The sequence below is a fragment of the Parasteatoda tepidariorum genome, chromosome 5 (genome assembly GCF_043381705.1).
Source record: "Parasteatoda tepidariorum isolate YZ-2023 chromosome 5, CAS_Ptep_4.0, whole genome shotgun sequence".
In the NCBI taxonomy this organism is placed as follows: Eukaryota; Metazoa; Arthropoda; class Arachnida; order Araneae; family Theridiidae; genus Parasteatoda; species Parasteatoda tepidariorum.
In genome coordinates, this window is record NC_092208.1 from 15,798,346 (window position 1) to 15,821,522 (window position 23,177).

Here is a 23,177-nt window from a genome sequence, read left to right on the forward strand (position 1 = left end):
AAAATCTAACTGAAAAACTCCCTTCGCTCCAAAATTATAAAATGATTTTAATAATTTTAAATATGAATTTTTTTAAAAAATTGATGCACACAGAAAGTGTACGTTTTCACCACTCTTAATATATTAGTTAGGAGTTCTTATAAAAATCTAAGAAATTAATTATTGGAAATTAGTATATAATCGAGAAAAAAAAACGAAGACTTTATAAAATAATAAATTATTAAAGAAGTAAGCTAGTTTGAAAATGTCGAAACCTGTTAGATTTCCGGAAAAATATGCACTTTCTAAGAATTTAAGTTAGTATATTTTAAAACTACTTCAAAATTTCCAGCATGGATTCTAACTGGTTTCGAAATTTCCATCATGTTTAAAAACTGGTATCAAAATTTCCAGTACGATATTATACTGGTTTCACACTTTCCTATATATTTGAAATCTGGTGTCAAAATTTCCAGTATGCTACATACTGGTTTTAAAATTTCCAGTGTGGCGTCATACTAGTTTTAAACTTTCCAGTATGGGGCTGGTTTTAAAATTTCCCGTATGGTGCTATACTGGTTTTAAAATTTCCAGTATGGTGCCATACCAGGTTTTAAAATTTCCAGTATAGTTTCATACCAGGTTTTAAATTTCTGGTATAGTTATACTGGTTTTGGTATCATTGTTACTGGTTTTTGATACTGGTTTTGCGAATTTTTTCCAATAGGGAAGTTTTATTGACCTCTAGATAGTTTTACTCACCTCTAGATGCTCAAAGAAGATTGTACAAAATTTTACTACAAAAAAACTTATTTTTTAAAAATGAAAAGCTCTTGTGAACTGGTTTTTTAAAATAAAAAAAAATTTCATCAGTGCCTTGTTTGCGACATGAAAATGTGCAATTTTTCGAGTATTTGAATTATTTTTTTAATGAAGAATTCGCCAAAGAATATTTTCAGTATTTTTTTAATCATTAAATATTTGCTTTCTTAAGTCTAGTCAATTTAAATAGTGAGTGTGCATGCAGTATAAAACGCGAGGTTAACTTTGAGTTTCAAACACTCGAATTGCGTTTTTTTTCGCTGCCGAAATTTTTCAAAAAATAGCAATCAATTAAATTAAATTTCAAAGAATTAAATCTTCTTTCGTCTAAAAACTTATCCTGGTGAAATCTTGATTTCATACAGGACCTCATTCTGATTTCTAAAAATGTTCAACGGGAATTGAATATTTTGCATAAATTTTTCCTGAGGCTGTGCTTTAGCTATAATACTTTATGTACGTTGAGTTTTTGCCCATTAGGAAAATAGATATTGTCTTAAGCTTTTTATGTCTGCACCCTTTTCGACTGGATCAATTTTCCCTGCAAAACCATATGTAAAGAGTTGTAAGTGATAAAAAAAAACAGGCTAACATAAGCATTAATAAAAAAGCAACACAAGATCAAATAATGAAAAGAGCAAACGATAATTTTGGAACTTCTAGGAGTTGATTTTTTTTCCAGACTCAGTTTCATTATTATTTCTGCTACCACCAATGTGCATTTTCAATATTTTTACATAATATTAATTTAATTTGTATGTTCATTTTATGATTAACTTATTCGTAATTAATTGTCTTGTTTGCGATTTTAATATAAATATGAATACTGAAGAAGGAAAAGAATTCTGTGATGTTTTAAAAGACGCATCTTGGCTAGATTTAGATACCTGCAAGTGACGTTTTCGTGTGTATGGATCTTGATTGGCTGATGAAACGTGAGCATTGCTTATGTTAGCAACTGTTATTCCCTTCCATATTGCGAAAGCCAATCTCGTCAAATACAATCTCGTTTGTCTTTATTGATACTCGGATGCCCACTTTGGGGGCGGGGCGGGGTTTAGCAATAAATTAACACAAAGACAGACAATAAGCTATATAGAACATAAACATTATGTATAAGGATACACATTATGCCTAATACTGTGGCGTAACTCCCACTATAAATATTAAATACCAAATCGCTAGTATATAATACATGTTAACTCGATTTCATCAAGAGGTACCGTTTGATAGCTGAAGGTTGACATAATCGATAATAATATCTCCCTGCAATGGTGACCTGCCGACATGATAAGAACTTGCTAATATTGATGGATGAATCCACATTAAACAGTTGATTTGCTTAAAAAATATATATATACTGCTGAAAGAAAAAGAAAAAAAAATCCGGTAAAGTAAATAAACTCTCTCGGTCAATAAACAAAAAATGAAGAAAAATATATATATAAGGAGCGAAATGCTAACGGAAAAAAAAAACTGAAGGGAAAAAAATAATAATAATGAGAGAAATGCCATAAACAGAAAATGAAGAAAAAAAATATAATAAGCAAATTTGCTATAAATTAATGAATAGCTTGAATCAACTAGTGGTATTCGTTCATCGAATTCCATCACAGATGAAATTCTGGAAGGAGAGTAATGTGGCGTAACTACCACTATAAATATTAAATACCAAATCGCTAATATATAAGACATGTTAACTCGATTCGATTTTGAGCTACATTTTGATAGATGAAGGTTGACATAGTCGATAATTAAATCCCCTTCAATACTCAAAACAAAAGGAACCACGGTCACAATTAAATACATAAATAATAAATCTAGGTTAAATAAGAGATGTAGACAGAAAGCAATTATATTTTAATAAATTCAATAAGTGATATGGCGATCTATTTAGTTGAAGTACGTTAATTAACATAAATGTTAATTAATTTACGCAGTTCAATTTTAGACAGAAATATCCGGAATATTAATATGTTCTTTTGCTAAGGAGCAACCAGCAGGCTTTTAAATTATAAGTCGGGTGGTTATACATCAGTGTTCTTTTTTTTTCAGTTCAGAGTATCCCGTTGAAAGCCAATCCAGGACATTGGGTGCCAAGAGAATAAATTTTAATTGATTCAGTTTTTGTAACCCATGACTTGAAATGCTGTGGCGCTTACAAAAGAAAGTCTACCCAGAAAAAAAAGAACATTTGTCCAATGAGTAACTACTATTCTCAATAATGCTATCTCAATTTTCTCTCTTTTCTTTTATTTATTACTTACTGTTGAGTCTTTTATTTTTATATATATTTGAGTATAGAGAAATACAAAGGACATCGACATTAGTCCTGCGGTAAATATTGAATTAATAATGTAATTGATTCATTGACAAAAACATTATGCAAAACAGACCTGCCGAGTCATCCTAATCTTCAAAGGAAATTCCAAGTCTGAAGCGATTAGAAGTGAGGAGAAAGTCTGTAAAAATTGCTCAACACAATAAAAGACCTCCACAAGTTCCTAAATCCAGAAAAAGAAAAACTAATCAATGGATTTTAAGAGCATTTGTCAAATTAGGAGAAGAAGAGACTCGACTTTCAACTTAGTAATCACGCTTATTTTTTTTAAAGCGAAAGAATTCTACGTGAAGATTATCTCAAGAAAACCAAATAGATGATCTTCTTTCATAGTAGTTCATAAAATAAAAAAAACTGTGAAACCAAATTGATAAATGTATATGAATCACAATAAAAAATAAGCTGAAATGAGCAATTAGATGAATATGATTGTACAAAACTCTCTTACTCGGCAATATTACACATTTCACTGTTTATAACTTCAAATAAAGACGCTTCAAAAAAGAAAAAAAAGTACCGAAGCAAGCGAAATAGTGGTAAATGTTCGCCTTTTTTCGATATCTCTCTAATTTTTATTCATTCACGTACATATGAAGACTTATGTACTTAATACACAGAAAGCTTTATAAACCCATGTCAGAGTTAAAAAAGTAACAGATAACACAAATTATGGCACTAAGATATGTCAAGGTTTGAGATGGGATTTGAACCCTCAGCCTCTACGCATCAAAGCGTTAGGCATCAAGACGATGCTCTTCGGCCAATCTTACTAAAAATTATATAAAATTCCTCTTGAAAGCCAGCGATTTTCGCTCAAATAAAAGTTGCTGATTCTAAAGTACATCATTAAGTCTTTCGGGAACCCTATGAGTTTGACCTAAGATCTTTTATTTACACTAAAGACGACATTACTTTAGAAAAACATAATAGTATTTCACTCGTCAACAGAACATTTAGTTCATTTAACCCGTTAGATCTTAATTTTGCTCCAGAAAAACAATGATCCTAATTTTTAAAACTCTAATTAGACCGATCTAAATGTAGATAGAAGTTTGTACCTTGAATCAGTTTTAAGTTTCTACTTTTTTTTTATATTCCCTAGTGAGTAACCCTAATAGATCAGTAACTCTAGGTCGGAGAATAATTTTTGTTTCTGCTATACTTCTGCAGCTTCTTTTACAGCAAATTTTATACTTGTCTAGTTTTGGCAAAGGCAGTTATCGACCTTAAGGCAGTTAACTAAACTTCTAAACGCTAAACATCTGTTTCTTGATACTTTAAGGTCATGCCAAATATACAACCACACATATCGCCGTAACTCTTCTTTTTGAAATTGTATCTGCTTTCATGGGCTTAGGACAAATTCTGGTACTTTTCATCATCACAATATGTTTGTTACATTTTTCTTATTTTTTTATTTCTTATTGATGTCTTGCCTATTATGTTTGAACCCTCAACCAACTCCTAAATTCCATTTTCTGAGTAACTACTTTTGTTAATTTTAAGATTTCACTAAATTCTTTGAGGCCTTCTGGTTGGGGGCAGGGAATCTTGGTGAGGTCGCTGCTATGCGCGCCCGGCGCCCAACCTACATCAACCAGGGTTTTCCCTGGAGTTGCTTCTGCCTCCCTTGCCCATTTATCCGACGTGTTGCCATGGATCGTCACCAAGCCTACCTTTTTGAATCCTTATTTTCTTTTGCTGAGAGGTCACGTGTGCGCACTTAGAATCCACAGTATTCCCCGGATGTCCCCTGACGGGGAAGGGACGGGGTTAAGCTTTGATATAACCACACATATGTTTATTTTTAAGTACTACCTACTAATATGTAGTCATAGAAATCATTGCAATTTACTAGATTCTGACGGTCAAAGTATAAAAAATAGCATTTTTTTTTAAAGATTTTTGAATGACCTTTGATACAAAGGTCCACTGAAAGGGTTTATGATATAATAGTTTGTGGAGATGTAGTAGAACATAAAAAAATGGTCGTGTTGCAATTCACTCACTTAAAAATAAACTGATGCTTATAAATTAAGTGGTTTTCTCAGTAGTTTAAGGGATCAGCAATTTTTTCCCCCCGAATTTTTTTTCCTTCGAAAATTAAAAAAAAAAAAAAAGAAAACACGTGCCTAATGATTTTACATAAAGAACAGTTTCAAGAAAATCAAAAATGTCAAATATCCAAATNCCCCCAGGATTTTAAAAAAAAAAAAACTGGCTTTTAGGTTTAATTAATTCATAACATGAAAATAGTATGCTACTTCGAATGAATAGAGAGTAAATATATAATCACGAAGTAATCGTAAACTCTAGTTTACTTGCTTTTACCTTCAATTTGGAACTGGAGAAAGTGACGAAATAACTGGTTAAAATTGCAATCCTTTTGATTCAAGCAACTAATAAAATTACACATGATATATGCACTTAAATTAAGAAACGATAAAAAAAAAGAATACTATATGCTTCGGAATTAAGGTTATGGAAGTAGAAAATCTTGATTGTTACGATTTAGTATCGGGAAAACTATCTGTAAGTAAGTGTTTTTACCGATATTTTCCACTCTAGAGCACGTTCTGGTAAATCTAATAAAGCAGAGCAACCGGTAAAAGCAAAAATGAAGTTACCAACTCATGGCAATTTAGTGGGAATATTCTAAAAGAAGTTATCTGCAGTAGTGAATCGCTTTGTTCACCAAAAATGATCATGAGATAGTAATTCAAAGAGAACATATTTGAAAAAGTGCTTTCACAAATACAATACAAAAGTACAAAATACAATTCAAAAGTACAAAATACAATTCAAAAGTACATAAATACAAAATTGCAAGTTTCTTACTGTTAACAGAGATCACTTAATCAATAATGCGCCTTATCTATCCAAGTTTAGTAGCTTAACGTCGGCTTCAAGACCTAATAAATGCAATAAATATATGTTTAAAAAAATGCACAGCTTATTTTAAGATTTTTATTGCTTTACTTGAAAATTTAAAAAAAAATGTAGCGTTCAAAAAATGTTCGATTTTCTTATGGCTAGTAAGGCTATTAAAGTTCTATGCTGAGTTTGATACCGATTACAACTTACTTTATTATAGATAATTATGTAATAACTAGTTACTTGTAATCCTAACTTGTAGAGATTGTAAGAAATCATGACAAGCATTCAAGAAAATTAATGATTACACGAAATAATTACCTACAATCACAAGTTATTATAATTTTGATAACATGTACCCATGATTATAAATAATCACGATTATTCGAACAAGAAAGGGCTATACGTAACGAAGGTTTATGATTACTTCATATAAATAAGCAAACAATTCACTCAGAATTAGAGTTGGGCAAAAATGCATTTGATTACTAAATAATGAACACCTAACAACTAAGTAATCAAATTGAGCACTATCTTTGCAAATTAATCGTGTGAACTGATGAAGAAATTATATTTTCTCATCATAAATTTTTTTTAATGACTCTTATATATATAGATATACAGGGTCCGCGCTAAGCATTCGCCGCCTCGCCAAATGCGATAAAATCGTAAATTCATCGAAAGAAATTGTATTTGTGCGAATGATTTTTTCTATTGAAACGAAAAATATATATTCTCCTCGATCATGGTAAAAAAAGTTCAAAAGGAATTTTTTTTAACTGTTCTGTATATTTTATTCGATTCTGCATATTTCATTCGATTACAGTAATTTCCGTTAGATACGTCGAATAACCAATTGGAATTATATTAATTGCAGATAATGTAAGTATAAGCAACAGCAGATTACGTAAGTATGAGACAAACTACCGTAAAATACAGACTAATATAATCGATGCCGGATTGCGCGATATTGAGTGACATAACCTGCAGTTTGTCAATAAAACATATTAAGTGCATATTATAAACATTACAAGTTGCATATTATCATCCAAATATTTTTGCAGAAAATAAGTTTTCTCGTGACAATAACACAATATAGCTTTAGGTTTATCCTAATATTACTGCTCTAGTCTAAGAAGTTATCAAAAATTAACCTGTTTCTTTCCCATTCATTGCTCATTTACTGCTTCCCAACTACAAAATGACGCTCGATTTGAATTTGCATTTCATAAAATAATTCAATTTGCAGTAAATTTGTATTTTGATTTGAATCATTTTACGGGAAAAATCAATCATAAATGATTGTCAGATTTTGCTTTTGGCTAAGAATTTCGAAAATTGGCTGATACTTTTGATATTTGGCTAATTTACTGGCTGATAATTTGAAGTGGACCCTGTATACATATAATGTAACCTGTTTGACTGTTTCAAGAACTGAGGTCAAATGTGATTGTCAGAAATACCTTTAGATTTCTCTAAAACAGTTGGGAGAAAGAAATATAAAAATTTTAGGTAAAAATATAAACAGCAAGATATTAATTAAAGTGTACAAAGTCAGCGTTAACAAATGGCAAAATTTAACATAGCGAAAACCTATACCAAATCGCGACATATTTTGAAAAGATACAGATAATAAAAGTGCCAGACAGCCGGAAATTGAAAACTTAATAAATTCAGATAGATAATCGCTCAGGCGTTTGCAATAAAATGTTTTTGACCAAGAATGAGATCGAAAAAATATTAAAATAAGTAGCCAAAGTTAGCGAAAGATTCCACTTATAGTGGATGACACGCTAATATGTCGGTCTAGATCAATGGAACATCTGATTTCAAACACTCAAAAATTGAAAAATTGGCCACCCGGAGGGCGGAAAAGACTCACCAGGAATGCCTTGTGGGATTACATGTTGAATTTAATTAACTTCGGGGTGAAAAATGGATATTTATTTCTTTTATAAGATGTTTTTGAGGACTCCATAGGAGTTGTTGTTTCGTTAGTGGGGATCTAGATCAACTTTTCCTTATGGTATACTACCATAATACAAATCTTTATGGTTACCATTGGCCTATGGTATACTGTCATACAAATTTCTATGGTTGCCGTAGGAGAATGGTGACGTGCCATATAAATGCCATACTGGTCTCTATGGTTACCATTGGCCTATGGTATCTTGCCATACAAATTTCTATGGTAGTCATAGGCTTATGGGGTTTTGCCATACAAATCTCTATGGTAACCATAGGCGTATGGTATCTTGCCATACAAATTTCTATGGTAGTCATTGGCTTATGGGGTTGTGCCATACAAATCTCTATGGTAACCATAGGCGTATGGTATCTTGCCATACAAATTTCTATGGTAGCCATAGGTTGCCATAGATTACCATAGGCTTCTCTATGGCAAATTTTCCTAAAGGTCGGCAATCAAACTGGCTTTTTCAGTCTGCCTTATTATATAATATTAATTCAACTAATTTTGATAACGTTCTTTATTAATTTGTGACTTATTCGTCTCATTTCTGTATCTATACTATAATTAAATGAAAAAAGCTATTATATTTTATTCCCTTCATTTGAAGGGGGAAAAAAAGAACTTACCTGTAAGCAAAACTTTAAGTTCGTCGAAATTGATTCGTAGCTGCCAAACGATAACTTTAGATATCAACGAAATTAACCATCTGTTTTAAAATGATAAGAGATTTCACCATTCTTAAAATAATCAGTCGGAGCTGTTAGTCTGTTTCATAGGCGTTTTACATAAAGATAAGTTAACTGATAAGAAAGAAAAGACAAACAAAACCTATACGTTTTGAGAGAATATTTTTGTGGAAATAACAATAACTGATATGGAATAAATTTTTTTCTGAGTGTATCACCAAATATTGTGTAATTGGAATATTGCATGTTCATAAGATTAGAATTCAGTTCAATAAAATTAAATTTTATATTTAAATATTTGATACCACTAATTTAAGCCTTTAAAAATGTAAAAACGTTAGTTGCTGTAAGAATTGCATAAACATTAATTCGAACTAATTTTGAATATCATTAATACTTGTACTTTATACATTTTATGTTAGCTACTTCTGCAAAATGCCCTATATTTTAAAAAAATAAAATAAAGTAGCACTATAATAATCCTTTTTCCTTGAATTTTCGTAGTAAATTTAATCGAAAAACTATAAGCGTTGTGATCATAATGCAATTTGAACTATCCGTTATTTCATGTGTAGGTAAATTGCATTTTAACGCAAAAATATTTCATAAAAACCGAAAGAAAAAATTGCTTTAAGAAACTCTAAAATTAATTTTCAGGAAGAGCAAATGAATAGATTAATGAATGTATAAAGTTGAAATTTATTATAAAAATGACATTTATTTAAATAACAAAACGCTTTTTATCATTTAATTCTGCAAGGTGCTGACAGAAATGATATTCCGCTGCAATTTTGCTCCTAAAATTAGGTAATCCTTCGGGGTAGTTTTGAAATGCAAATTCAGTGTCCTCCATTATTTGTTTGAACTCCTTGACAATCCAAAAAATGTCTTCCATTAAGTATTTCATCATCTGATCAAGTATTTCATCATCTGATCTAGTAAGCATAACATCATCTGACTGAATTCTTCTATGAACCACGCGCTCAAAGTATGTATCGACGAATTCCCATAAATTAGCAACATTCATGGGTTTTAACCCACGCTTAAAGGAGGATCAATCTGATAAAACTTGAATAATCACTTACAGTAATTCTATCAATAACAGAAAATGAAGCATTTTTTTTGTTGATTCTATCTAATACTCTTTCATTTACAGCACCACAGTGAGTATAGAGATCCAACTCAGACCATTTCTGAGACAGATGTCCTTTTCTGTGTCCATTTTTAACACTGCGCTGTGACTTTTGATTTCGAATTATGCGAGCTTATGTGATGTATAACCACTTTCACTATCGTCTGAATCGTTACACCAATTTTTATTTATTTTATCTAGTATTTCAATGCTCTTCTTTATTTCTTGATACTCTGAAATTTTAGACTCATTCATCACAGAAGTATATTTACCATAGTCATTAAATATAATTTGCAATGCAGATTTTTTTCGCCTTATAGAAGTGTATGATCTACTTCTATGTGTGACAAAAACACCTTTAATATAAAGTTCGATAGGATCTATGGAATATATATTTAAAATACATATGACTTCCTTATCTTTTATATAGAAAAATCTGAATGACTTTTACCTATTCGGAGTATTAAATTTAAAATTTCTTCAGCCTTGGCGTCACAGGATCGGTTTGTAATACATAGGCCAATTCTTAGTACGTTTAAAAATTCTGTCTCTTTATGGAATGGTGGGTAAGAATTATATTTACAGTATTTAGGACTTACAGTTATAATGTTTTCTGTTTCTTTCATAATTTTATTCAAAGGTTCTTTTAAATCACATCTCTTAAACTGATGTAATTGGTATAGAAGACTCGATAAAGCTTCAATAAAAGGCTGGCTATTCTTTTCAGAGATTTTCAATAAATCCTAAAGTTTTTCCCTGTGGCCTTCTTAGAAAATTCACCATAATAAGAGTATTCTTGTCTAATTGATCTCCAAATGTTACTTTTTCAATGTCAGTCTCAGAACAAGCATCACTATGATCGGCTAGCCGTATTAGAGTATCAAGAGTTTTTATACTTCTTGAACTCTTTAAGAACTCGCCCGTAAAAGAAGTTTGTTGTTTCGGGTTTCCAAAGCTTTTTCCCAGATTGCATTCTTAGAAAAATCATCAGTAGGAAACGATTGACGTTTTAGTACAGTTCTTCTTCTTATGGCATTGTTGATAAAAAACGCCTGTAGAATCAGTTAACTGTAAACACTCTTTCTCTAAGGGTTTCTCAGACAAATCCTCATTATGTAATGTTTGGCGTTTTAGACCATCCCAACTTAAGCAACCACGAGTAACTACACCAGTAAGGTCACCTTCTTGCTGTTTTAGATTATCTGAAAGCCGTTTTTCTATGACATTTTTAGACAAATCTTCAATAGGATCAAATAGCGACACTTTAGATTATCCAAAAGGTTTCCAACATTGGTGTTCGGAATTCCAAAGGTATTGGGCAGTATACCCTGTTGTGATTTAGGAAACTTCTTAAAGCTTATTAACAAGTTAAGGAAACAAACAACGTCGCTCATGACTTCGGATTTCTCGCAAACTTTCTTCTAGCTCTTTTTGTAGTTTCGACATAACAGAAAAAGTAAAGAAACCTGGAAAAAAATGTAATCGAGTAAGTAAAGATTGTACCCAGTAAGTATGCTGAAATTAAAATCACAACATTTCATTTTAATACAGATTATTATGATTAGATTTGTAAGGACATTCAACTGTTACTGTATCACGTAATAAGATTTTACGAGATTAGATTGGTACATTTGACCAAATATCAAAACCTTAGATTAAGAAAACCTTTCTTGAAGTAACTTACCTAGTTCTGCCATTTGTAAAAGATATCAAGTATTAAAAGAAAAAAGATTATGCTAGATTACATTGTTCACATGATTTTTTTAAAAACAAAAACTACAGAAGAAAAAGAAAATTTTCGGTGCTACATTGGCTCAGTTAACAGCATGGATGTTCACAATCGGCCCTTTTGGCTACAAAAGGAATTATTTCTCAAGGTGTTCATAGAAAACTTTTCGCAATAGTTAGAGTCATTGAACTGAATAAAAGACAGGAAATTTAAGTTAAATTTTTCTCGGAACTTCAAAGTTTAAAACTGTGATGTATTATGTGCTCCCACTTTTGTAAAACTACTCCAAACAGAAAGAATAGTAAAAGATTTTACTCCTTAAACTTTGAAACAGAACTCTATAAAACAAATTTGTTATCATGAAGAAATCGGCCAGTCACTTGTGTAGTTTTACAGAATTCTTACATATGCAGTAAATTTTTTCAACATCTGCTTTTAATTTTAGAAAAAAATGAAATTTTTTCTCGATATCAATCCAATAAATTGGACAAACTTCCCGTACTCGGTGAAATAAGACCAGAATTATGAGAAAAAAGTAGCAAAAAATTGGAGTTTCGAAGTTGAATTTTTGAAAAAAATCCAGAAGTAGTCATTTCCATAATTCACTTTTAAATAAAATGGCATACATTCATGTCCAAACACGGAAAAGGAAAATTCAATGAAACCTTTTCAAGTTCACTTGTTTAAAGGGAAAAAATAGAAAGTTTTCTACACTATTAAGTCATGAATTAGAATTTTATTGAATTGGTAAAATTGTGTTAACTCCTTCATCTTGACGGACGAGATAACTCGTATTCCAAAACAATTACCATACATCATTATATGTGTTGTTCTTATATCATGATGTTAATATATATATGATATATATATGTTATATCATGAATAATTTAATTTATATCAAGCATGAACATACATGATAAAACTTTTAGGTATTTAAAAACTAAAATTTCGGAAAAGAGCAGGGATTCTTTTTTTATCGTTTTCAATAGGTGCTTTCACCTTTGTAACTGAGGCACTCATACTTTTTTTCTGCTATCAGAATATAATCATAAAAAAGTAGTATCTCATATTCTAAAATAAAATTAGATAACGTGTGTAAATATTTTTAAGGAACAATTCACTGATCAGTCATACTTCCAGTGGATATCTCTACGAATTACATTTTAAATATAATTCGATAGCGTATCAATTTGAACCGTTGCTAATCATTTATTTATCAGACTATTTTAACATTTGCTTGAGCCGGATGAGCGAAAAACGAAAGGGATTTTTCTGATTGGTTGAGAGGTAACCAAGTTTTAAATTTAACTGCAGACGATTCGATTTCCTAATATTTTAAAGATAACATCAGTGATATTTTTTAGCTTGTAGCTCTATTTGATCAAAAATTTTTTTATTTTAAGTACTTAATTTATTTGTTTTTTATTCGATATGTCAGATAAATTCAATAACCAATATATACGTGGTAGCATTCGTGGACTAAGCCACCGAATAAATATTTTTAAAGCTATCTGATACAACGTGTTTATTTTGTTTATAGAAATTCCTTAAAAATTTGCTTCTAAAAAAGTAAATGATTTAAAATCTACGGTAAAATTGAAATGTAATAAAGTGGCACTAATTCGTTTAGAAGAGGTTTAAAATATCGCCATACTATTATTATTGAGGACTATACTTAATTAAATAGGATAATTATTTCATATTTTATAACCGTTATTGAATAGCCGTCCCAATAGTTTTGGGTTTATGACTACTAATGTTCCACTCAGTAGCCTTGTAATTTTGAACCCAAACCAGACGACAAGGGAACTCCTGGCTCAAGTATTGGAAGAAATTTGCTTTCATCGAAGACTTTTTGACGGAGCTAACCCGCATTTGCAACACAAAAACCTCTCATCTGTCTACCACTGAAAATATGTTACATCAGCACTGTGGTCGGTGAGAGCCGGGTGCGGAATTCGTATTGACAAGTCATCGCTGGGATTCGACCCTAGTTCACCTCATCGGAAGTCGAACGCTCTAAACTCTGAGCCACCACGGCTCCAATAATATGTATTAATTGAAATAAAAAATAACCTATTAGCTGAAAAGCAAAGTTAATAGAAAACATACTTATTCGTTTTGGTGATATCATTATTCGTCATATTATTATTGATACCAATGCTTAATTAATCTTGGTAATATGTATTAATTGAAATAAAAAAATGAGCTAAATAAAAGCAAAGTTAATGGGAAATTTTTTAGGGGAACGGTAGGACTCAGTCTTGATCCTGAAAAAATTGAGAAAAATATAGGGAGACGACAGGCTTCAAAAACTTCTTTGAATAGTTTCTGGGATAGGTAAGTTTCATTCAACTAACATTTACAGTGATTTTACTTTAAAACTATTATTTAATTGTATAAGTAATTTTTTTTTTACATTCTTAGTAAGAATTGCAATAAAGCACGATTGACTTGCTTTATTGCAATTGTAAGTGAAAAACTGTAAGTGAAATTTAATATAATTATTATTTATTGATTTTGTTTTTAAAAAAATAATTAACAATATAATAATTTCTTTTAGATAAAAGACTTGTATCTTCCCGACGATGAGGTTCTTGCAATTATTTGGAAGTCAAAAGGAGATTTCATATCCCAGGATATATCCACGAACATTTTCTTGGCAGCATTCACTACAGCCTGTGCCAGATTGAAGCTTTAACGAGAAATGGACAAGCTGGGTCAAAGCGTGCTTTATCACGATACTGACTGGATTGCCTATGCCCAAGACGGTAGCAACGGCCCTCCTCTTCGGAATTTTCCAGGAGAATTCACCGACGAGTTGGACGGTGATACTATTACAACTTTCGTATCAGGTAATTACTTTGCTTATCTTTACTTATTTGTTTTTTAAAATCATTATGCCCTCAATAGATAATAGCGCTATTTTTTTTAAAGGTGGGCCTAATAATTATGCCTCTGAAACGGCGAGTGGAAAGCAATGTTGTAAGATTCGAGGATTTACCTCGATCTTACAACATTGGTATGTCTGAGGATTGAATACCCTTAAATCAACTTTATAAAACCCAACGAAAATCTGCCGCGATGCAAAGAAACGCAAGGTTGTCAACAAACCTGAAACTAAATTGTATAGAATCGTCTATGACAAGAGAGTCACACAAAAAAATTTCAGGACATTGCCTTATGGTTATAGATGACTCAACAGCAACTTTGAGGGTTAGCCTAACGGTTTCCCTTTGGCATCATCTGTCCACCAAAGAGAGGATTATGGCTCCTCGCGATTAACATCTTTAAAAAAAAACGCATCTTAACCCTTACCCCACTCGGGTGATGAGGAAAAAGGGTTCTTTAATATTTCTATGAGAGATGTGCGTGAGTGTGTGCGGAGGCTGACAAAGGCAGGGGCATACGGGGTAGTTGCCCTGGGCCCCACATCAGAGGGGATCCCCAAATCCAATAGAAGGTTTATTTTAGGTTTCCTTCTTTAATGAACTTTTTTTGAACAAAATATCAGTACAGTGTAAAATCCGTCAATTTTATGTTAGTTTTTTCATTAATCTATCGTATGAATACAAAAAAATCTGTATTTCGTAAATCCATGACTTCCTAGTGTGATTTCAGATAAGGTTTTGCAATTACGATGGACAAATTGGGCCAATCAAAAGTCTGAATTTTTTACGTATCGCAAAAGGCGATATGTTTTGAAAAGTTCAGATTTTTGATTAACTTTAGTTGAGCCATCGTAATTGTGAAAATTTAGCTGAATTCCACTTTTATGCAATTAATTGCGGCTAGACGACTAAGTTAATAATCAGAAAACCGCATCCAGCATAATGGACATAGAAAGAAAATCAATAAAATGGGTAAAACGATATTTTGTCTGACTATTGGAGGGGGTGGGGACTTTATAGCTATTTTAGGTTCTAGCCAATTTTCTTGTTATCTATAATGAGGTGAAAATTTTTAAATAACTTCATAAAGTTCAGTTCTTCATTACGGAAGTAGTGAAGCAGAGGGGGACCCCCAAAGAAGTTTTGCTCCGGCACAGTGGGCTATTGGCGACGGCCTGGGAAACATCCCTGAGGATGACCCGAAGATAGGCCATCACAATTTTGATCCACTACAGAGGGGATGGCACCCCTGTTTCGTTAGCCCGACGACCTGCACGCGAAGTCGAGCACTTCACGGTAGAACAGTTTAACGAGGACCAATACCGCGCACCCTCGGTCCCTACACAGACTAATCCAAGTGATCACCCACCCGCACCTTGACCGCAGCAAGTGAAGCTTGACTTCGGTGATCTGTTGGGAACCGAGTCTTAATGATCAGTTCACTGCGGGACTCAATTTTTAAGTTCGAATAGAAGTATTAGAGATGTTTAATATGTTCTATAATTTTTTGTCGAACTTCGAATTATGGAAAGTTATCTACTCTATTTTATTACAATATTAACTACACGAGGTTACTAATATTGACTACACGTGGTGGTATAATCTTTAAGGGTTGCTATAGCTATGTAGGGTTGCTAGAACTCTAATTTTAAACCTGATTCATTCGCCAAATGTTTAGAGATGAACATTAGTCAACATTCGTGAGTCTGTCCTTCAAAAATCCCCATGTCCTTCATACCCCAAGTCAAAATTCTTGATGGTCCCATCAAATCATTTTGATGATTTTTGCTAGTTTCAGCTAGCAACCCCTTTGATGGTTCNGATGTCCACAATCGGCCCGTTTATCTAGAAAAAGAATTATTTTTCAAGGTGTTTATTGAAAACTTTTTGCAATAGTTAGAGTTCGTGGGTTCGATCCCGACCTGCTGAGGACTCCCCATGTAGTAAATGGTGACTGATGCACGTTAAATCAGTCGATTCGAAAAGTCCTCCATCTTCCCATAACAAATTAATACCTCTGGGGGTACTTATCCAGGAGTTCCCCTTGTCTACTGGAAGGCTACGGAGTTGAACATTAGTTGTCGTAAACCCAAAATTGGGTCGACTGTTCAACGACGGATAAAAAAAAAATAGTTAGATTCACTGAACAGAATAAAAGACAGAAAATTTAATCTAAATTTTTTTAAAGTGAATTCAATTTAAGCTAAAGTTAGTCAGAATTTCAAAGTTTAAAACTGTGATGTATTATATGCTCCCACTTTTGAAAAAGTACTCCAAACAGAGAGAATAGTAGAAGATTTTACTCCGTAAACTTTGAAACAGAACTCTATAAAACAAATTTGTTATCGTAAAGAAATCGGCAAGTCACTTGTGTAGTTTTACAGAATTCTTACATATGCAGTAGATTTTTTCAACATCTGCTTTTAATTAAAAAAAAAAAAGAAATTTTTTCTCTATATTAATCCAATAAACTGGACAAACTTCCCGTACTCGATGAAATAAGACCACAATTATGAGAAAAAAGTTGCAAAAAATTGGAGTTTCGAAGTTGAATTTTTGAAAAAAATCAAGAAGTGGTCATTTTCATAATTCACTTCTAAATAAAATTCCATACATTCATATGTAAAAACGAAAAGAGGTATTTCAATGAAACCTGCTCAAGTTCACTTGTTTAAAGGGGAAAAATAGGAAATTTTCTACGCTATTAAGTCATGAATTAAAATTTCACAGAATTGGTAAAATTGTGTTAACTCCTTCATCTTGACGGACGAGATAACTCGTCTTCCAAAACAATTATCATATATCATTATGCATATTATATGAGTTGTTCTTATATCATGATGTAAAAAAAATGAGTAATTTAATTTATATCAAGCATGAACATGCATGATAAAATATTTAGATGTATTTAAAGACTAAAATATTGAAAAAGAGCATTTTTTTTCCATCATCTTTTAAATTTGGGGCTTCACCTTTGTAACTGAGACATTCATATTTTTTTCTGCTATCAGAATGTTATCATAAAAAAAGTATTATTTCATATTCTAAAATAAAATTAGATAACGTGTGTAAATATTTTTAAGGAACATTCACTGATCAGTCATACTTCCAGTGGATATGTCTACGCATTACATTTTAAATACAATTCGATAGCGTATCAATTTGAACCGTTGCTAATCGTTTATTTATCAGACTATTTTAGCATTTACTTACTTGAGATAGATGAGCGAAAAACGAAAGGGATTTTTCTGATTGGTTGAGAGGTAACCAAGTTTTAAATTTAACTGCAGACGATTCGATTTACCTAATATTTTAAAGATAACATCAGTGATATTTGCTAGCTTGTAGCTCTGTTTGATCAAAAAAAAGTTTATTTTAAGTACTTAATTTATTTGTTTTTTTTATTCGTTATGTCAGATTAATTCAATAACCAACATAAACGCGGTAGAATTCGTGGACTACGCCACCAAATAAATGTTTCTAAACCTATCTGATACAACGTGTTTATTTTGTTTATAGTAATTCTTTAAAAATTTGTTTCTAAAAATATAGATGATTTAAAATCTACGGTGAAATTGAAATGTAATAAAGTGGCACTAATTCGTTTAGAAGAGGTTTAATATATCGCCATACTATTATTATTGAGGACTATACTTAATTAAATTGGATAATTATTTCTTATTTTATAACCGTCGTTGAATAGCCTTGTAATTTTGAACCCAAACCAGACGACAAGGGAACTCCTGGCTCAAGTATTGGGAGAAATGTGCCTTTGTCGAAGACTTTTTGACTGAACTAACCCGTATTTGCGTTACACTGAGAGAAAAACACAAAAACCTCCCATGGTTAGCCTGACGGCAAAGAGATTCTAACCCGTAATCTTTCTACCACTGAAAATATGTTACATCAGCACTGTGGTCGGAATTCCTATTGACAAGTCATCGCTGGGATTCGACCCTAGTTCACCTCATCGGAAGTCGAACACTCTAAACCCTGAGCCACCACGACTCCAATAATATGTTTAATTGAAATAAAAAAATAACCTATTGACTGAAAAGGTTGATGAAGAAAACATACTTTTTCGTTTTGGAGATATCATTATTCGCCATATTATTATTGATATCAATGCTTAATTAATCTTGGTAATACGTATTAATTGAAATAAAAATATGAGCTAAATAAAAGCAAAGTTAATGGGAAATTGTTTAGGGGAACGGTAGGACTCAGTCTTGATCCTGAAAAAATTGAGAAAAATCCAGGGCGACGACAGACTTCAAAAACTTCTTTAAACAGTTTCTGGGGGCTGTACGTTTCATTCAACTAACATTTACAGAGATTTTACTTTAAAACTATTATTTAATTGTATAAATGTCTATATATATATATTTCTCTTACACGGCGACAATAAAAAGCCTCATTACAACTCCCCGAATGGCAACGCTAGAAAATCGACCAATGATTGCCGCTAAAAATGTCACATGCCAAATCTAGGTGAGGTGATTCAACATATAGCGCTTTTAAAAACGGAAACTGAAATAACCAGAGAGAACTGAATTAACCACTCTCATACTATTAAGCTAGGCAGAAGTGAGTAGTCTTTGTCGATAGATCTCTACTTTAGTATTTTGTCGAAAGCGCTTTTATTTCACGAATTTATATATTACGAATTTATTTGACGAATTTTGATTTATATCATGAATTTATTTGTTTTATCACGAATTTATTCTAAGGCTTATACTTATGTTTTTAACAAAGTTGTGAATCATTCATGGTTATTATTTCTCAAAAACATAATGTTTTGTTTATGCAGATTTTTCCATTGCAATTCACTTAATTCAATTTTTAATAGACTTAATTATAGCCAAAATTTTAACCTTTTTAAAGAGATATCACTTTTAGAAATGTTATCTTAAGATTTTATACTATAGCACATGTCTAATAGGTTTAACGAATTACATGTCATTTATTTGAATTCAAATTTATTTCAATTGCTTAGTATTTACTAAAAAGATGTAATTTTTTTTTAAAAAAATAAGTTAGAAGCGAGCTTGGTTTGCGAAGCAAACCATATAAGATTGCGTAGCAATTTTCGGGGGTTGGCGAGAGTTAGCGAGCAGGGGGTGCAGCCCACTAGTTTTTTTTTAATATTCTTAGTTGGGGTATGAATTGCAATAAAACATAATTGACTTATGTGTATGCAGTTTTGGAGTTTGATAAAATGCTTTCTGATACAACGAAACCTGTAAGTGAAATTTAATATAATTATTATTTATTGATTTTGTTTTAAGACAAATAATTAACAATATAATAATTTCTTTTAGATAAAAGACGTATATCTTCCCAACGATGAGGTTGTTGCAATTATTTGGGAGTCAAAAAGAGATTTCATATCCCGGGATACATCCACGAGTATTTTCTTGGCAGCATTCACTACAGCCTGGGCCAGATTGAAGCTTTACCGAGAAATGGTCAGGCTGGGTAAAAGTGTGGACGATACGGACTCTATTGCCTATGCCCAAGACGGAAACAACGGCCCTCCTCTTGGGTATTTTCTAGAAGAATTCACTGACGAGTTGGACGGTGATACTATTACAACTTTCGTATCAGGTAATTACTTTGCTTTTCTTTACTTATTTGTTTTTTAAAATCATTATGCCTTCAATAGATAATAATTGCGTTTTTATTTTTTTTAAAGGTGGGGCTAAGAATTATGCCTATGAAACGGCGAGTGGAAAGCAATGTTGTAAGATTCGAGGATTTACCTCAACTCTAGGAAATTCTCAAAAATTGAATTCTGAATCAGTAAAGAAAATGGTAGTAGGCATGTCTGAGGATTCAACACCCTTGCATAACCCAACGAAAATCTGCCGCGATGCAAAGAAGCGCAAGGTTCAACAAACCTGAAACTAAATTGTAAAGAATCGTCTATGACAAGAGAGTCACACAAGAAAATTTCAGGACATTGCCTTATGGTTATGGATGACTCAGCAGTAACTTTGAGGGTTAGCCAAACGGTATTTCCTTTGTCATCATCTGTCCACCAAAGAGAGGATTATGGCTCCTGGCGATTGACCTCTTTAAAAAAACGCATCTCCATCCTTACCTCACTAGGGTGATGAGGAAAAAGGATTCTTTAATATGTCTATGAGAGATGTGCGTGAGTGTGTGCAGAGCCTGACAAAGGCAAGGGCATACGGGGAAGTTGCCCTGTACCCCATATCAGAGGGGGCCCCCAAATCCAATAGAAAGTTTATTTTAGGTTTCCTTCTTTAATGAATTTTTTTTGAACAAAATATCAGTACAGTGTAAAACCCGTCAATTTTATGTTAGCTTCTTCATTCATCTATCGTATGAATACAAAAAATCTGTATTTCGTAAATCCATGGCTTCCTAGAGTGATTTCAGATAAAGTTTCGCAATTACGATGGACAAATTGGGCCAATCAAAAGTCTGAATTTTTTTACATATCGCAAAAGGCGATATGTTTGAAAAAGTTCAGATTTTTGATTAACTTTAGTTGAGCCATCGTTATTGTGAAAATTTAGCTGAATTCCACTTTTATGCAATTAATTGCGGCTAGACGACTAAGTTAATAATCAGAAAACCACATCCAGCATAATGGACATAGAAATAAAATCAATAAAATAGGCAAAACGATATTTCGTCTGACTATTGGGAGGGGTGGGGACTTTATAGCTATTTTAGGTTCTAGTCAATTTTCTTGTTATCTATAATGAGGTGAAAATTTTTAAATACCTTCATAAAGTTCAGTTCTTCATTATGGAAGTAGTGAAGCAGAGGGGGTACCCCCAAAGAAGTTTTGCCCCGGCACAATGGGCTATTGGCGACTGCCTGGGAAACATCCCTGAGGATGACACGAAGATATGCCATCACAATTTTGATCCTCTGCATAGGGGATGGCACCCCTTCTTCGGTAGCCCGACGACCTGCACGCGAATTCGAGCACTTCACGGTAGAACAGTTTAACGAGGACCAATACTGCACACCCTCGGTCCCTACGCAGACTAATCCAAGTGGTCACCCACCCGCACACTGACCGCTGACAGCAGAACTGCCTGGATTTTCAGGTTTCGTATAAACGGATGAAGGTAAACAATTCATAATCTATTTCAGAAATTTTTAGAAATAATCAGAATTTTTTTCTCCAAAAACAGCTTAATTCTAACATTTAAAATTAGCACTCATAAACATTCTTAAAAATAATGGTATACAATAATTTTAATAAAATTAAATAGTAATACCTATATAAGTATAAAATAGTTTTCCTTATTGTATTAGAGCAAAAAATTTTCTTTCTTCTATATTAAAAACCTAAAAAAACGTGTTATTCTGAAAAAGAAAATTCATGTCTGCTGAAATAGAAAAATTTTCTCCTCTGCAAATGAAAGTTTCATACAAGACACGTAAATTAAAAATGACAACAAAATATTTCAAAAACTTAAGTTATTTTAATTGCAAAAATCATTTTTAGTAGTAGCTAATAAAAATCTAATTTAATTTCTTTTAAAAAAGCTTCAGACAAAAAGTCTTTCAGAGGTTGTCTAAATAACCTTCTTTCACTGTTGTGGTTGTTGCATATGCCTGTTAGGAGAGGGGTGTGATTGTTCTTGTTTTCCAGTGGCGCCATTTATGGCCGAGAATTCGACTTCTGTCATCCCCGTTTATAGGGCAAACTCATTCATACATCTATTTATTCATCCACAGATCGCAATTATGACCTGAATCGAGAACGGTCAATCTCCAATCCAGTACCCCCAGAGGTATTGATTTGTTATGGGAACACGGAAGACTTTGCGACTCGACAGATTTAACGTGCATCAGTTACCATTTACTACACGGGGAGTCTTCGGTCGGCGGGGCAGTGCTCTACCGACCAGGCTATCCCGAACCTAACGTCTTTCACTTTATTCATTATTAAAATCCAGAGCTATATTCCCCACATTTAAGTTCAAGCAAGATTCGTTAAAATCGTGAACACTGCATAAAACCTGTTCTAGGAAGCCGGCAGACCTGTCCACGGGCATCAGTTTAGACCTTCCTTAAGTTCAATGTGTTTATATAACACAATTTTTAGGCAATCTTTCAAAACTGAACCCTCTTCGTCGACGTCAGGATTCTTTGGCACACCCGGACACTGTTGTTTCGTAGATTCTTGAAAAATGTTAAAAAAGCTCATGGACCTGTATTTTAAACTAACGTAGCCGAATATAACTCTGCCTCTATATTTCTGCAATTCTCTCCATTGTTTGAAACTGATTTCTGTCTGGTGCACGGCCACTTCCGCAGGTATATTCATCCACTTGTAGGTATTTTCTCTCCTCATTCATCAGCACGTGGAACTTTTTTGAGGTTTATGAATGAGATTATGAATGATGGTATTTTGAGGTTTTCAAAATTTATTGAGGGGTCATGTGCGCAATATTTTAACTTTCATGAGAACGATCCAACTGAATCGTTCATCCCAACATAGCGACCGAAATTTTATTCATTTATTTTGAATTCCTTGAACATCACTCCAAAAATATTTAAGCACTAAACGAAGATTTAAACATTTTTGAGCTTCCTAAACAAATTTAATTAACTGATATTGTCAGTGAAATAAAAGAGCTACAATTTTGATAAACGGTAACCTTTTTTTCTGTTGCCAACAAAAAAAATATTATTCATTTCCTTTTTCTTAATTCCTATTTATTTGAAATTCGTTGAGTTCAGATTTTCGTTCTTTCCGAC

The 23,177-nt window shown here is 32.4% G+C and overlaps 1 protein-coding gene across 1 annotated transcript in view; it reads right to left on the reverse strand.

Annotated features, from left to right (window-relative positions):
- Positions 1–8,696, reverse strand: part of LOC107442500 (uncharacterized) — a 45,342-nt gene extending 36,646 nt beyond the window's left edge. The window contains exons 1-2 of the mRNA XM_071181122.1: positions 8,615–8,696; positions 5,981–6,054 (exon numbers count right to left, since the gene is read on the reverse strand). The gene's annotated coding sequence lies outside the window, so the exon portion shown is untranslated. The remainder of the gene's footprint in view (positions 1–5,980; positions 6,055–8,614) is intronic.
- Between the last annotated feature and the right edge of the window lie 14,481 nt (positions 8,697–23,177).